The 15,327-nt window shown below is 35.4% G+C and overlaps 1 pseudogene; it reads left to right on the top strand.

The window, feature by feature from the left end:
* Positions 1-13,746, top strand: part of LOC114048289 — a 138,783-nt pseudogene extending 125,037 nt beyond the window's left edge.
* The last annotated feature ends 1,581 nt before the right edge of the window (positions 13,747-15,327 follow it).

Raw genomic sequence — 15,327 nt, 5'->3', positions numbered from 1 at the left:
CTGTCTTAATCCCTTCAATTCCCTCAATTTCCAGATAGATAGACAGACAGATAGATAGGTAGGTAGCTACGTAGGTAGATAGATAGATAGAAAGAAAGGTAGATGAATTGAATCTTTCTACCACTACTTCTCTTTTTCATTATAGATGAAAGCTTCTAGAGATGGGAGAAAACTATCCAAGAGTAACTAATTTAGAGGTCCAAAGTACTAAATGAAAATACTGATAGACTTAGAAGTAAATTGAGCACAGCAAACTGGGTGAACCTTGTGAGGAACTCAAACTACAAAGGATCACAGGTGCATAGATTTAAAACTTTAAAAGACCATAAAAGTAATCTAGCACAGTTGGCTAGTATATACAGATAGGGAAATGGGATGAGATGATGAGTAGAGAAACTTATCCAAAGTCACACAGGTAGGAAACCAAATCAACAGACATTTATTAAGTGCCTACTATGTAAGTAGGTGCTAAATGCTTAGGGATACAAAGAAAGTCAAAAACAGTCTCCTCTCAAGTAGCTCACAGTTTATGGTAGACACAACATGCAAATAGCTCAATACAATAAGGTATATAAAAATAAATGGGAAATAATGCCAGAAGGAAAGCATCAACATTAAGGAGTATCAAAAAGATTTCTTCCAGAAAGTAGGATTTTAGCTGAGACTTTAAGGTATCCATCAAATCCAGAAGGCTTTGGTGAAGAAGAACATTGCGGTCCTGGAAGAAAAAATAGAGTTTTAGTGTCATGTGCAAGGAACAACAAAGAGGCTACCAATATCATTGGTTCATAGAATTAGTAGAAAGAAGTAATGTGTAAGAAAACTGGAAAGTTAGGACTGGGTCAGGTTGTGAAAGGCTGAATTCTGAAGGTGATAAGTAGCCACTGGAGTTTATTGAATTGGGTAAGGGTGGGGAAGCTTGGTTAGAATTGTGTTTTAAGATCACTTTGATAACCGAGTAGAAGATACACTGAAACACAATGCCTGACACATAGTAGGCATTTAATAAATATTGATTGATTGAAGTGGGGAGATACTTGAGACTTAATAGGCTGTTGAAATAGTCAAGGAGTGAGGTGATGAGGGGCCTACACCAGAGTGGTGGCAGTGTCAAAGGAAAGAATGGGGTATATGTGAGAGAATTTATGCAGACAGAATTAACACCAGTTGGCTATTGATTATATATGTGAAGGGGCTGTGAAAGAATGGGGAATTGAATATGACACCTAGGCCCACCAAGGCTGGGTGACTGAAAATGTGGTAATCTCCTTGATGGCAATAGAACAGTTAAGAAGGGGGAATAGGATGGGAGAAAGATAATGAGTTCAGTTTTAGGCATACTGAGTTTAAGATTTTCAGTTTGAAGTGTCCAGTAGGCAGCTGAAGATGAAAAGCAAGAGATCAGCAGAGAGACAGTGACATGACTGGTATATGAATTCAGGTCCTCTGACTATAAATGCAACACATATTCCATCTGCACCTGTTATCTCTCAAGCAGTAAAATGACTCTCTCTATTAACCCAGCATTGCAATATTAAGCTTGCAACTCCATTCTCACCCACTTTCATACACTCATCAAACCTTTATCCTATCATCTATTCCAGTTAGTTGTCCTGCTTTTTACTTCTAGTCCCTCCATATACCTAGTAATCCACTCTATCCCCCTCTGACCAATCCAACCAACTTGGTCCTTTTCTGTATGAGAATTTGCTGGCTATATATTCTTTTTGTTTTGGGGATCAAAAGCTTGCACTGGGATGAACAATACAATTTCCCCATCTCAAGGAGCATTTAGAAGACTACTAGTTTAAGATATTTTATTTTCCCCTAATTACAGCATAAGGAAAAGGTTAAAAGTTCTTTTTTTTCTTTTTCCAAAATCCCATAAAGTTCTGTCACCTTTTCATCTCTGCTTTCTGTTCTACCAGAGTTTGCTGATGGAAAAGTTTGTCATATAGGGTTTGGTTTTAGGAAGTTTAAAAGTCTAAAATGAGGAAAGGTCAATATTGACTGACATCAATAAAATTGAGTTTTAAACATCTAAATTAAGATGGTGGGCAAGAAGCTATATATGTTCTTCTGTGAAAAACAAAATAGTATAATTGAAATTTTTGGGGGACTAAAGGCTGGAGAACTGGTTCAAATTCCAGATGGCTTCATAGGCATTACCTTCCTCAACTGTTCAATGAAAGAGAATCTGTTAAGTCATCCTCTAAATTTTACATGCAATACTTTACAATACAATGCAATACGATACAATACAATACAATGCAATGCAATGCAATGCAGTATACAAATATAAGGCATCTTCTATGTGTCAGACACTACTTTAAGTTCTGGACATTAAAAAAAAAAGAAAAAAGAAAGACAGACCTTGCCCTCAAAGAGCTTACAATCTAATAGGGAAACCAGAAAAGGCTATGAAGCTTATTTTCTCAGCAACTTTTTAGTACTGCCTGAGGCAGGGAAACACATTGAGGAAGAGAGAACAGGTATCCTGGAGATGGAAGCATGATTTTTTTAAAACTCTGGGCATGTTTATTAACATAATAATAGTCAACTTCACATGATAGCAGCATTCCTAAAGTGGAACTAGAAAAAATTGTAACATTTGATCAAATATTAAAGTTTATTCTCAAACCATCCCATCACTTGGCCATAAAATTTTCCTCCAGGCAAGCACAAAAGGGGAGAGTGAAAATAGAATCAAAAGTTGACAATGAAAGGCTGATGTAAGAAACTTAAAGTTTATACTATTGGAGCCAATCATAATGGCATCCAGGCACAATTACAGATTTTTCATCTTCAAATATCTTTGACATATTAAGAATGAGAATTCCAAAAATTTGAGATAGAACTGGATAGATCTAAATCTGTTCATCTACCTCCTCTTTAAAAAGAATCATTGACTACAGGAGAATCAGAAATTCCTCTGCAAACTTGAATTGAATGAGCTTCAAAGCACACAGAGTCCTCAGACAAAGTATCGATTGGAGTGGTTTATATTTTGAAATGTCACAACTGTGATATTAAAGGAGACAGGTCACGCCTGACATACTGTTGATATAACCATAGGCTAGTAACAAATTCTTCAAGAGCTGCACAGCCTTCCATCATTCAAGAATTGTGGAGGACAGATGTTTTCCATCAGAGTGATAGTATTTTCACACGGCTTTCATTAAACTGTCATTTTTAAAACTACTCCAATTCAAACCCCTTTCTGCTTTGTTAGTTTTAATGTATCTCTCTGTACCTTGGATGACAGAGGGGTTGCCTTTGTTCTCAGATGTATGTAGACTTGCCAAAGACCAGACTGTGCATGCACACAGTAGTCCTCACAGGGATTGTATGTAATCACGCAATGGAAAACAAGCTTGGAACAAGTAGAAGCCTAAAAACTGATGTTTATTCCTGGCATGTAGATGTAGGAATATTAACATGGATTAAAATGCTTTGAAGTGAGACATTTATGTGATTTGATTTTAAAGGATCAATAGCTTTGATATATTATCAAATTTGAAAAATATTTATTAAACATAAAGAGGCATTATCTTTCTTGCAAGATAGAAACAAAAGAGAAGCTTAGAACCAATACTAATACATTTGTGAAAATACTCACAGTGCAATGGAATTTCCAAAAACTACTTCTTAATAGCAAGGTTTAAGGGTGTCCTTGGCATGTAATTTCTTCAGAAAGCATTTCATTGAATTTTTCTTACTTTAGAATGATTGATTTTGTTGCCCCCCACCAACTCATTAAGTACCATTCTTAAGACCTAAATAGGAATAGTATTAAATCAAGAGATCTACAGCATCTCCAATTTTAACTTAGGTAAGTACAATTAATATATTATAATATTTTAAAAAAAAACCTTGCTTATTAAGTAAATCTTCTACCATATAAACTCATTTCCCTCCCTGATTCATGAGGGATAGTAGAGAGAATGAGAAATACTAAAAAAGCTGCTTTAGAATTATTCATATAAAAATTCAGTGCCCCACTGAAACTATATAAATTTTTTATGTGGGGGTGTGGTTTTAGGGCATTTGAAATACTCAAATGAGGAAAAGGCAATGTTTACTTAAGTGTAGTAAAAATGTCCACATTTACTGCTCCTTGAAAGCTAATATAACAGAGTATATGTAACCATAGCAATCAACTACCATAGAGAAGCCGATTGTTCACAATAAAGAGGGTGCCCTCACTTGGGGCATGAATAAAGATAACATAAGTACATCCCTGATTATTATGAGGATACTTCCTCCAATGAGCTTTATCAGTGAGAGTTAGTACCATTTTCATATGAAAATCCTCCCTTTTGAACAATTGTCACAAGAGTAAGAGGTGTGGGGGGGTATCCTTAGCAATATATAATCTAATCCTTTGGGAATTAAATCTAGCAAATACAGAATTGAGGCTATACATTAGATGTTAGTAAGGTATCAAACTAAGGGCTTCTCAAATGAATTATAATTCATTTGTAAGTCTCCAGTCCAATATTTTTATTAGAGTGAACTTAGGATTTTCTGACTGCTATCCTCATTTTGTTTCATTTACCTATTGTTATTCATAAATATTCTAAATAGATAATGGAATTACCAGTGTGAAAAAAATTACAAAATACCTACTATCTCCCCTTACTAACTTAGAATTATCAGACAAAACTTAATTAGTCAAACAATACTTCACAGAGTACAGAGAATGATTGATAATGGACAATCTGAGCCTTAAGTGTAGTGGCACTCTGGGCACCATTATATAATTCATTAATGGAATTAATTTAGAATTCCAATTAAGGAGATTTCATCCCATATTGCACTATGATTTCATTAAAATAAATGGTACTAGTGTGTCACCAAGTGTCTATTAAAGAATGATTTAATGTAATCACAATAATGTAGCAGCTACTTCAGAGTACCTCTCTAACCATTGTTAGAAAGTACCTTTAAGGAACATGGTCTCTGTTGTAATTGTGCTCAGGGAGTCTTAAAAAAAAAGCCCAGTCTCTACATGAATATACTTTCACATAGAGAATAATTGTTTTTGCTATTAATGTCATACAATTCTAAACACCAATATGCCAATAACCAAACAGCACTCTTTCTTTAAAACTTCTCCAGCATATACGCAGTCTTGAGCAGAACCTTTATGAACCTAAGTACAGTCAAAGACATTTCCAATTCCAGTCAAGATGTTATAAGTAATTTGAAGAGATGATCATGAGAATTACTGAACAATATGTATCTATTAGTTTATTTTTTTTAATTTTTATGAATTTTATTTAACTTTGGGGCATTATCTTTTTATTTTAAGCAAAAATGATATTGCATGATTTCAATTATATCCAAATATTTATCAACTTGCAGTAAAACATTTTTATCATTAATTTCTGCCGTTATTTGTTTTATTATGTTGTTGCTTGCTTATATGCTGTTATTTGGTTTATTATAAATGGGACATAGATTACAAAGCATTTTATTCCACAACTGAAATGCTTTAACATTTGTTGCTGTTCAGTCATTTTCCAGTTGTGTCTGATGCTTTGTGACTCCATTTGGGGTTTTCTTAGCAAAGATACTAGAGTGGTTTAACATTTCCCCCTGTGGCTCATTTTACAGATGAAGAAATTAAGGCAAAGAGGTTTAAGTGACTTGCCCAGGGTCACACAGCCAGTGTCTGAGTGTCTGAGGCCAGATTTGAACTCAGGAAGATGAGTTTTTCTGACATAAGGCCTGGCACTCTATTCCACTGATTTATGTTTTATTTCTTTTATTCAATAACATGACAATTTTCATTTAATATTGTTAATTTAAAGATTTTGATGTTTTTTATCAGTTAAATTATTTTTAAGTTTTGCTACTTTATGATTTAAAATATCCTTTTAAAATTACTTAAACATACTATATATGTGATTATCAGTGCTTTTATAGGAGTTTCAGTAGATGATTTTTCATCCCTGTATCCTCCTCATATTCATGCATTTCTAAGTTTCCACATGAAACAGGAAGACATTATGACTATAAACTATTCCTCTCATTACTTTCCTTTTACATTTGTAGTTAAATACTTAAATTTTCACTTATATTCTTAAAATAAATGACAGATTTTATATACTTTTACAATTCCTGAAAGTGTTTTGGTACTAATTTCTAGTCTTGAAATCAATAAGCACCATGGATTATTAGACTGGGGGATTCTCTGAAATTTAAATCTAAACATATATCTACCTATCCAAGCAAAAAAGAAAATAGATACAATTCTCTAAAAATTCAAAACCTTCTGAATGGGTAAAATTAAATAAAATCTAATCACTTTGTAAAATTAATGCAGAAATAAAAATATTTTTCAATGAAAAAATTTAAAGTTTGGGACTTCCAAATTATCCCTACTTTTCATACATAGTAATTTATTATATCATTTAATTCTAGTTTTAACATTAGATTCATATGATTTTTTATTTCCCTTTTTCTTTACTATTTAGAGAATTATTCTACTTCAAAGTCCTCTCTTATTAACACAGGGTACAATTCCATTTCCATTTCAATTTATCTCATGATGGGATCCCATAATTAGTAAATTGGATCCATCTGGAGTTAAAACTATTTTATCAGAGATAAAAGTTCCAACTTTTTTTTTCATCATGTGGCACCATTATTATATTTGAACTTATTTCTAGCACTCAAAGAAGAAAGGTAATTAAGCAATCAGATCAGGCAATCCTGGTTTACCATCATAAACTGGGTAATTCTTTATCCTTAAATAGTGAAGAACTTCCATGTTTTCAAATTTTGTCTAAAGGAGATTATACATTCAGATTATATCTTTGAAAATGAATAAACTCTTTAATTGTCGATTTTAATTTGTATAGTGTTCTCCCACATTACGTATTTATGACAAATGGTATAACTGAGAGGTGTCATTGTGAGGCAAGGTTTGGTCATGTAAGACTTCCCTCCCACCTTCTCTCTGGGAATGAGTGGCAGGGTATATTTCTTTCCAGATCACAACTTTCTCCCCCTATTAGGCAACTCTGGAGTAGTGACTTTGTCTTAATCTGTGCCCATAATTCATTCCATTCAATTTAGTGTCTGGGCTCTTTGATTTGCCTGTGTTCTAAACCACATAAAATCTGAATCAGAAGTGGCTCAATTTTAGCCTGGGACAATGGTGCCAATTCATATAAATTAGCTATACTGCTACTTAAGAGTTTATTTAAAAGTTAATAATAAACATCAAAACCATAAAAGTATCTCCCTATTCTAGATCAGTCTCAATTTGGGAAAACAAAGCTAACTAATGAATCAACTAATGTTTTAGATAGAGCTTTAGATTCCTGACTCTATTTAGTTCTGTGTATAAGAAGCTGGGCCTTTTGTTTCCTCTACTGTAATCCTTCCTTACTCATTTAATATATAAACATGCATCACAAAGCACTTATAATCAACTAAAGTTTTATGTGAGAAGAAAGATAAATGAAATTAGGCATTATAAAGAGAATTAATGAATTGTACAAGTTTCAGGAGTAAATGCCTAAAGTCCACAGGTTAGAGATAAAAGGAAAATGGGGAGGAGAGAATTGAAGCATTCTGCTAGATTTTCCTCATTTGGAGAAAATAATTCAGCCACACCTCTCAGCAAGAGCTTTAAATAGACAAAAGCAGCTTCACTATTAGGCAGCCACCTCAACACCCAAGTGTCTTAATATCTGTTTAAAATGCACATATTCCTCCTGTTGGTCTCATTCATTTGCTTCTTGTCCATTAAAGTTGTCATCTTCAGTCTCTCTCCAACCATGAAATAAAAAGTCCCTGGACTCTTGCTCCTTACAGTATTACCCATGCTTTCCTTTATCCATTCTCTCCCTTAGGCCAATAGCAGTGCTCATTCTCTCATTTGCAATTAAAGATGTTACATTCTGCCCAAGGAACAACAATTCCTGTTATATGTTTCTCCACGCTCACTCAGATTATACTAGCAAGACAGTCTTCATCTGAATGAATCATCCCTAAACTCCTAACCTCTCTTCTGTCATTTGTTTACAATTTTCTGTGTTTATATTTAATGGACAACCTTTATACTTGATTACTTTATGTTTTAAGAATTCATCTTCTGTGTGTGTGTGTGTGTGTGTGTGTGTGTGTGTGTGAATGTGGGTGTAATGTCTCTCAGAGATGTTCATTATTTGAGGCTTTTTTTTGCAATGTTAAGTTTAACTAGACTTGGAAACAAACCCTGAAGGTTGCATATGAATACACATTTGGCAGAATGTAATACTAGGAAACACTATGCTGCCTTTTTATTTTCTCTTCTAAAATGGTGGTTCATATGGTCTGATGGTTACAGTGAAAGACTGCATGCCAGGAGGATCTCAATCTCACATGTTATGCCAAGTTAACCCACAGAATCACTATATGACATTAAACTAATCCCTTTTACCTCCTCATGGCTGAGAAGCCATCTGAAAAATTGGCTAAAAAGCTAGCTGGGGTTAAAAATATCATTCAAGCAGAACATATGAAAACATATGAAATTTCCAAAACATAAGAGAAATAAATGTTTGGAAATCAGCTGTCACCTTGATAATACATCTACAAGTGATGTGTAAGGGTTGTGAGACAGTCTTGTGCCAAAAGCATCTCCAACAATATGCAATGGTATTTACCATGTTATTGTGTGGTCTTGATTAAATGAAGTAGAATGGAATAGTGGGTATAGAGAGCTGTCCTTGAAGCCAAGAAAACTTGAGTTTAAATCTATAATTGGGCACACACTGGTTATAAGACTCTAAGGTAATTATTTAACCTCTCAGGGCTCTGGGCAACTCTTTAAGAATATAAATTGCAAAGAAGGTTCTGATCTGCATTAGCAGAGGTAGTTTCCTCACTAAGGAGTTCCCTTTAAAAAGGAAATCACAGTTTCATCTACACAGGTTCCCATCTGTATACCTTGGTTAAATAAGTTATGAAGGTGTAGATAGGTGGTCTTTGAGAAATATTTTCTAAGTTGTCAATATCTTTATTTTTATTAATCAACAGAATTAACAATGAGTAGGATTATTTTCTGAGCAATCATTACACTACAAACCAGATCTACATTAACATATATAAACTATAAATCAATTAATAAACATTTATTAAGTACTTACTATGAGCCAGGCTGCCTGCTAGGGTCTGGGGATTCAAAAAGATTTTAAGAAAAAAAAAAACAGTCCATGCCCTCAAGGAACTTACAATCTAAAGGGAAAGTCAATACACAAACAAATCTATCTATCTATCTATCTATCTGTCCATCTGTCTATCTGTCCACTGGCCCATCTGTCTGTCCATCTATTCATCCATCCATCTATCCATCTATCTATCTATCTATCTATCTATCCACCTATCTATCTATCTAAAACAAGTTCTACTAAGTAGGAAACAATTAACAAGAGAAGGTAGTAAAACTAAGAAAGGTTAGAGAAGACTTTTTATAGAAGATAGGATTTTATTGGGGACAGTCATAAAGAATGTTTAGAGCAAAGAGATGAAATGTCTTATTCATAGAACAGCCATGAAGCTGTTGTCACGGGATCAAAGAGTAAAATGTCAATTAGTAAGGTAAAAGAAAAATTGGAAAGGTAGGAAAGGACAGATTATGAAGGATTTTGAATTCCAAACAGCATTTTGTATTTAATCCTAGAGGCCATAGGGAGCTACTAGAGCTTATTGCATAGAGATGTGTTTGTGTATGTGTGTGTGTGTGTGTGTGTGTGTGTGTGCATGCGCATGCGCCCGCTGACTGAACTTGTTTTTTAAGATAATCACTTCAGTTACTGAATGGAGTATAGATAGGAGTGAGGAGAGACTTGAGGCAACCAATCAAACCAGCAGGCTATTGCAAGAATCCAGCCATGAGATGATGAGGGCCTTCACTAGAGTAGTGGCAGTGTCAGAAGAAAACAGAGGGGTATATGAGAGACACTGCAAGGTAAAATTGGCAGCCTTTGGCAAAAGATTGTAAATGGGGAGCAAGAGATAGTGAAGAATCCAGGATGATTCCCACATAGTGAGTGTAGAGGACTGGGAGAATGATGTTCCTCTTTGCAATAACAAGGAAGGTAGGAGGAAAGGGGGAAATAGTTCATCAGTGATGAAGTAGCAAATAAGAAAAACAAAATAAATGTTAAACAAATACAATTTAGTTGGTAGACATGTTATTCCTGGTCCTAAAATACAAGCTTCAAGAGGTCAAGAATCATTTTATCTAGGCTTTTTTTTATCTTTTTAAAATATATTTAAATAGTACTTTATTTTTCCCCAATTACATATTTTAAAATAAATTAGCATTCATTTTTATAAGATTTTGAGTTCCAAATTTTTCTCTCTCTTTTCCCCTTTTCTGAAAATGGTAGGCAGTTTGATATACTTTACACATGTGTTATCATGTAAAACATATTTCCATAGTCTTCACAGTTGTGGAAGAAGAAACAAATAAAAAGGAAATAAAACCATGAAAAAGAATAAGGTAAGTAAAAAGAAAAACATGCTTCAAACTGTATTCTGAATTCATCAGTTCTTTATCAGGATATGGATAGCATTTTCCTCCATGAGTCCTTCAGACTTGTCTTAGATTGTTGTGTTGTTGAGAACAGCTGAGTCATTCATAGGTGATCATCATACGATGTTGCTGATACTGTGCACAATGTTTTCATTTCACTTTCCATCAGTTTGTACAAGTCTTTCCACGTTCTGCCTGTTCATCATTTCTTATTGCACAATAGTATTCCATTACACTTCATGTTCCACAGCTTGTTTAGCCATTCCCAAATTGATGGACATCCCCCCAGTTTCCTATATTTTGCCACCACAGAAAGAGCTGCTATAAATATTTTTGTACATGTGGGTCCTTTTCCCTTTTTTATGATCTCTTTTTGGGATGCAGATCTAGCAGTGGTATTGATGGATCAAAGAGTGTAAGCAGTTTGGTTGCTCTTTGGGCATAGTTCCAAATTGCTCTCGAGAGTGGTTGGATCAGTTCATAACTCCACCAACAGTGCATTAGTGTCCCATTTTCCCACATCCTCTCCAACATTTATCATCTTCCTTTTTTGTCATAGTAGCCATTCTGATTGGTGTGAGGTGGTATTTCAGAGTGGTTTTAATTTGCATTTCCCTAATCAAAAATTATTTAGAGCACTTCTTCTTATGCCTATAGACAGCTTTCATTTCTTCATCTGAACACTACCTGTTCGTATCCTTTGACCATTTATCAATTGGGGAATGCATTGTATTCTTATAAATTTGACTCAATTTTCTATATATTTGAGAAATGAGGCCTTTATCAGAGCTACTTGCTGTAAAGATTATTCCCCAGCTTTCTGCTTTCCTTCTTATCTTGGTTTAATTGGTTTTGTTTGTACAAAACCTTTTCAATTTAATATGGTCAAAATTATTTATTCTACATTTCATAATGTTTTCTATCTCTTCTTTGGTCATGAATTCTTCCTCTCCCCGTAGATCTGACAGGTAGACTATTCCTTGTCCATCTAATTTGATCACTTCATTGTCCATGGTGCTTTTATCAACAGGTAATTTCCTTCCTTAACTTTTTTGATTAGGGCTATTTTTGCTTTTACTTTGTCTAGATTAGGATCTCTACCCCTGCTGTATTTTTTTTCTTTTTTTGTTTTGTTTTTACTTGACTGAAGCATAATAGATTCTGCTCCAGCCTGTTACCTTTACTCTGTGTGTGTCTCTACTTTTAAGTAATAAGTGTTTCTTATAAGCAACATATAATAGGATTCTGGTTTTTGATCCACTCTACTATCTGCTTCCATTTTATGGGAGAGCTCATCCCATTCACATTCACATTTATGATTCCTACCTGTGTACTTCTCTTCATCCTCTTCTTCCATTTGTCCTCTCTCTTCTTTCACCCTTTCCACCTTGCCAATGTTTTGCTTCTGTCTACCACTTCTCCTGATCTCCCCAACCTTTACTTAATCTTCTCCCCTCCTGCTTCCCTGTCAGATAAGGTAGATTTCTATATTCAACTGATTCTGTATATTATTGCCTCTTTGAGCCAATACTGATGAGTGCAAGGTTCAAAAGATGCTCATCATCCATTTTTCCATTTCTCCCTCCACTGTAATAGAATTCTTGCCTCTTCATGTAAGATAATTTACCCCATCTTACCTCTCCCTTCCTTCTGCACCTTTTGTACTCCTCTTTCTCTTTTCCCTTTTTACCTGTTTATGCTTCTCTAGGGCTTTGATATTGGAGGTAAAAGTTTTGGTTTAGTTCTGCTCTTCTCCTTATGAAAGCTAAGATCCTTCTATTTCATTGAATGAAAATTTTTTCCCTTAATGTATTATGCTTAATTTTTCTGAATAAGTGATTATTGATTGTAGTCCTAGCTCCTTTGCCCTCCATGTTCCATGACCTCTGATCCTTTAATGTTGTAGCTGTCAATTCCTATGTGCTTGTGATTGTTACTCCCTGATATCTGAATTGCTTCTTTCTGTCAACTTGTAGTATTTTTTTTCCTTCACTTAATAGTTTTGAAATGTGGCTATAAGGTTCCTTGGGTTTTTATTTTATTTGGGGATGTCTTTTTTGAGGTAATGGGTGGATTCTTTCAATGCCTATTTTGTCCTCTGATTCCAGGACATCAGAGCAGTTTTCCTTGATAATTTCTTGAAAGATGCTGTCCAGGTCCTCCTTTTTGATTATGGCTTTCAGGTAGTTCAATGATTCTGGTATTGTCTCTCTGGAATCTATTTTCCAGGTCAGTTGTTTGTCCCATAAAGTATTTTACATTTTCTTCCATGTTTTTCATTCTTTTGAATTAATTTGATTGATTCATGAAGTCTCATAAAGTCATTAGCTACCACTTGCTTAATTCTAACTTTTAAGGTTTTGTTTTCCTCAATTAGCTTTTGTACTTTCTTTTCCATTTGGTCAATTGTACTCTTTTTCTTTTCTTTTCTTTTTTCCGAGACAATTGGGATTAAGTGACTTGCCCAGAGTCACAAAGCTGATAAGTGTCGAGTGCCTGAGGCCAGATTTGAACTCAAGTCCTCCTGACTCCAGGGCTGGTTCTCTATTCACTGCACCATGTAGTTGCCCCAATTGTGCTCTTTAAGGAATTTTCTTCTGTGGATTTTTATATCTCCTTTTCCATTTGGCCAATTGTACTTTTTAAGCAGTTTTCCAAGCTGTTGACTCTTTTTCTGTAATTCTCTTGCATTACTCTCATTTCTTTTCCCAATTTTTCTTCTATCTGTCTTATATGATTTTGAGCTCCTTTTTGAGCTCAAAATACAATATCTTTCTGGGCTTGTGACCACTTCCTGTTTTCATTGGGGTCTTGCCCATAGGTGTTTTGACACTTCTGACTTTGTGTCTTGATCTTCCCTGTCACCATAATAACTCTTCTTTGTTGTTGTAGTTGTTCTTTTCTGCTCACAGGCCCCCCCTCCCCCACCACCTCACATTTTTTGGCCTTTTCCCTTTCTTTTAAATTTGAACTCTGCTCCCTGGGTAGAAAGGGTACTATCTCAGATTTCTTGTGCTAGTGACTGTAGGCCCTGGCTTTTTACCTAGTGCTGCACTGATATTGCCCTGAGGCCCATGGGGGACCCTCGCATCTGGTGCTGCACTGTGGCAGTGGGGTGGGAGTTGGCTGGTGTCATTGGAGGCCATAGGAATCGGACAGCTTACCTGGTGCTGAACTGGGGTCCTAGTGGTGGTTTCTGGCTGTGCTGAGGTCCAATGCAGTGTTTCTGCATTTCTCAGTGGCTACACTGAAGCATGTGGACATCTGGCCTCTAAAAATTGACTTTTTGCCAGGGGCTGCACTGAAACATGGTTGACCAATGCTGGCTGGCATCTGCCTATTTGTTTAGGTACTGGTAAGGTAGGCATCCACCTTTTTACCCAGGGCTCTGTTGAAGCAAGTGGAGGTTTGGGTGCTGGGGGCTGTCTCTTTGCCTATAGCTATGTTGAAGCATGCTCTGGTTCTTGGAGCTAGAGTCTGCAGGTTCCCCTGGCTATGCTAAGGCACATGGGGGATCCCCTGGTGTTGGCATTTGCCTGCTCTACCACATTGAGGCTCGGGATCTTTTGCTGATTTGCTGAGGCTGGGGGGGCTTGCTGCTGGTTTGCTAGGACACTTCCTTCCTGAACTGTGCTCACCTTTCACTTGAGTGAGATGGATCTTTTTTGGTGATCCTTCAAGTTTCTTGGGTTAAAAGATTGTTTCTCCCCATCATTTTGCTGGTTCTGCTGTTCCAGGATTTGCTTTGGGGCTCTATTTTGTGGTTGTTTGGGAGTAAATATGGGAGAATTGTAGTGGTTTACCACTTACTCTGCCATCTTGGCTCCTGGAAGTAGGACTCATCTAGAGTTTTTATATCTGCTGAAATCTAGAACAGTGCTCCATATACAGCAGGAATTTGTTTGGTGAATGGAAAATGACAACTTTGCAGCCTTTAATTTTGTATAGGTGCATGGAATGTGTGGAGAGGGAGTAGGTGAATGAATGAATGCTGACAACGAATGAATGTCAGCCATTCATGTGGGAACAGATTCCTTTTGAGCAAGAGTCAGATTAACAGTCATTCCAAATATTCGAGCAAATCTTTGAGTTTTGAAGACTAGATCAATCTATCTGACCCATAATATTTTTTTATTTATTAATACCAATGTTAATATTCACCAACTATGCATATTACTTACATGGTTTGGCCATTATAGAATGGCCAAATATGTCAATGGCAAAAATAAAAATGAACTAGAGATCTTAATATAAGAGGCACATTTGACTCAATTGGTAATCATTGTTAATTTTTGAGATGGAATGAATGACTAGAAATATGATTCTAGAAGAGCATACATTATTTGAGAGGAACAAGATTTGACAAATGTGGGAAGAGTAATGCTATATATTCAGGCAATATATTCTTATGAAGAAATCCAGATATCAGAAGGGAATTTACATGGCAGAAAACATTTCTGTGGAAATTAATGGGCATAAAAACAAAAGTGATTTTGTGATCACAGTATGCCACAGACCACCAGGAAAGAAAGAATACAGAGATGAAGATAAATCACCAGCCTGGCAGAGAGGTAAAATGGAAGTCTGGCACATGCACAGAAATCCTGGGATGGCATCTTTTCATATGGAGAACATGTGAAAATTGCTTCAGGAAAATTGTGATATTGTGTGTGTGTTTGTGTGTGTGTGTGTGTGTGTGTATTTAGAGAGAGAGCATATATACATATATATACATGTTCTTAGAATCTAATATATTATGTTAAATTATCAGAATATACTAAATTATATTA

The sequence above is a fragment of the Vombatus ursinus genome, unplaced genomic scaffold (assembly GCF_900497805.2).
Source record: "Vombatus ursinus unplaced genomic scaffold, bare-nosed wombat genome assembly UNPS02014792.1, whole genome shotgun sequence".
NCBI classification, from domain to species: domain Eukaryota; kingdom Metazoa; phylum Chordata; class Mammalia; order Diprotodontia; family Vombatidae; genus Vombatus; species Vombatus ursinus.
The sequence above is the reverse complement of the archived record's forward strand: the minus strand, read 5'-3'. Positions and strand labels throughout refer to the sequence as shown.